Genomic DNA, 3102 nt, shown 5'->3' with positions numbered 1-3102 from the left:
CGCCATCAAATCAAATCATCATCATTATATATATTAAAGAAAATCCTCAAATAGTTGACGTGACAGCATAAGAATTCAAAAAAACCAATTTAGAGCCCTCTTGGGCAAAAAGGTCCATAGACTCCTATAGTTCACTTACTAAGTAGGAAATGAAGGGCAAAACTGTAATTGTATTTTCATCCTCTACACCAAGTTCCATAAAGTACGTATACTGTATTGGTTTCCCAAAAATTGGCATGAGAAATAAGACAACACTTTTTTACCAAGTATTTTCACTATTATTATTAAGTAGGTGAGCAGTGCATTTCATCTACAAAAAAAGAAGTTCAATTCCATTATCAAATCAGCATCTCAACACAACCTAAGCTTTTCGACAACCATAACAAATAGTTCAAATCAATTTATATTTCTAGAGACATTTTATTTTCATTTGAACAATTTGATTCTATTAATCATCTTCAAATCTGCTCAACATCACCATTTAAACACAACAAAGGTAGAAGGGGACGATTCAGCGCCGTTCACGCAGATGTGACGGCCACCACCGGCGTGGGAGAGGAGGTGGCTGAGAGAATTAGTGATATGTTTTCTGGGTTTTTGAGGCATTTTGGTTTTGAATAGTGGTAAACATTAGAGGATAGGGAGATGGATTATTATGAGGGATTAAGTGATGAACTATTGAAATTACGGTAATTTGATCAAATGAATGGAAGATGATGGCAAAGATCTGATTTCCGGTTGTTCATTTCACAACTTTTATTTGACTGAAAAATTAGCCCAATAATTATGGCCCATTGTTGTTCATTTCACAAGTTTTATTTTTTTCTAATAAAAAAAAAAGTCTATCTTCCAAATTGGGCTTTTTCTTTAAAAAAAAATGCACAATTACAAATTAATGTAAAATTAATACAAAAGTAATAAAATACGGACTATATTATAAAATGAGAGAATTATCACAATATATGATATAGTGAAAGATCATCTCTTCAAAGTTTCCGTGTAAAAGTATACAATAATAATTCATTTTGATAAGGTAGGATATAAAAATATATTTGTATTCATCATAAGTTATCGGATTATTAGTTAAATTTCATGTGTTAATTTTCAGCAATTTTCTTTTTAGACATGTCCTATAACTCTATAAGTCTTGTGTAAGGCGGTTTTACATTGACATAATGGTAACACTGATCCTGGCACAACTCTATTAGTGGGTAAAAATGATTCCTAAAAGACCCTATTTTACAATTATTTTTTGAAAAAAAAAAAAACTAAGTCGAGACATTTCCATTTTAGTGTACATATTGGACAATAAACACATGGCAAATCATTTTTTTAATATGTTTTATATTCACTATTAACACATTTAACCTCTATTTCAAACTCAAGATTTTTACGATTTAAAATTAGCTCATTATTGAACATCATTCTGCTTCCAAAACTTGGCATTTGATGTTAATTCTTCCGAGTTTGAAGGGAAGAAGATCATTTAATAACATAAGTCCTGAAATTAATTATAATCAACAATGCAACTTGCGAGTAATAAAGTAACAGTAATATCAACGATGGTAGCAAAAGTAACCGTAATAACTACATGAGTAGTGAAATTAATATTAGTTATAAAGGAGTAATGAAAGAAGCAGTAATAACAATGATAATGAAATTAACAGTAGTAGAAAGTAATAATATTACGCACAACGGGAGCGGGGAATGCGTTTTATAATCACGTTTATAAATATTATTTTAATCATAATTTAAACAAGTATCGTAAATGGTAAATCTAAAAATTAGACAAGTCAATGTAATTTTGTTTCGTATAAAATAAAGTAGATCAAGCGACGCTGTTGGGGCACCAAAACTATATAGAGCCAATATAGGCATATTAATAATTTATTTATAATGATTACATTCATCTTCCTATATTCATTTCTCAAATTTAATAAATAAATTAAATTTCTAAAAGTTTTAAATAGCCCCGTGAATTTTCACGGGTTTTACACTAGTATTTCGTTAATGCAATAACCAAATGTGCTGATGTGGCGGTTATATAAAGTACAACTGAATAAGAAAAAACAAAGACTACGTCTCAGACGTTCTTCGCATGTTTGAGCGGAACTGAAGCATTTTCTGCATCGGTGGATGAAGAATCACGCGGTTCACCGGTTCCACCGAAAACTCTCATTTGTTGTGACGTTTTCGTTTTCTCGGTCTTTTAATGCGTGAGCTTCATTAAGAACTGAAAGGTCCAAAGAGCTTTAATAAAAAAAATTATTACTAAATATTATATGATGTCGTAGCCTATTTCGAAAAGATTTCAACTACATTAAAATGTTATAGTATAAGATATACTCCCTCCCAGTCACTATAATGTTCTCTCTTTCCCAAAACGGATTATTCAACTAATGTTCCCCTTTCTATTTTTAGAAACTTTTACTCTTATTTTATTCATTCCTCTCTCCTATTATCAAACCCCACACAACTCTTTTACTCTTATTTTATTAATTTCCTTTATGTTTTGGCCCCACAATTCTTTATTTAACTACTAATAATTCATTCCTCTCTCCTATCACCAACCCCACACAACTCTTTTACTCCTATTTTAATACTTTTCCTAAAGTATTGTGCCAAAACAAAATGGGAAGATTATGATGAATGTGAGGGAGTAATTATTTTATGATCCCTATACCATTACTCAAAGTATATTATTGGACACAGATAAAGGAAAAATTGTAACGCATATAAATTACATGTGACGAAACACTTTATATTAAAAAAACATAAATATCTTATTAAGTTCTTATATATTCGAGACAGATAAAGTTAATATAATAGAATATTTATAAATAGATAAAGTGAACAATCGGTAAGTTGAGATAAAAGAGATTAATTGGTGAATTTGGTAAGCATTCACAATAAAAGAAAAATTCTTAGGTGTACCCGGGATATGACGTTATCATACACTTAAACCAATAAGAATATTATTAATTATAAATATTAACATCGATTGTCTTAATAAATGAGCGGTCTCATTGTTTAGGGCGTACAAAAACATAGTAGACTTATACACATAAGAAACTTTGTGAGTAAAAAATCGAGAATATACAT

This window comes from Silene latifolia, chromosome 1, assembly GCF_048544455.1.
Source record: "Silene latifolia isolate original U9 population chromosome 1, ASM4854445v1, whole genome shotgun sequence".
NCBI classification, from domain to species: domain Eukaryota; kingdom Viridiplantae; phylum Streptophyta; class Magnoliopsida; order Caryophyllales; family Caryophyllaceae; genus Silene; species Silene latifolia.
Note: the sequence above shows the minus strand (reverse complement) of the source record.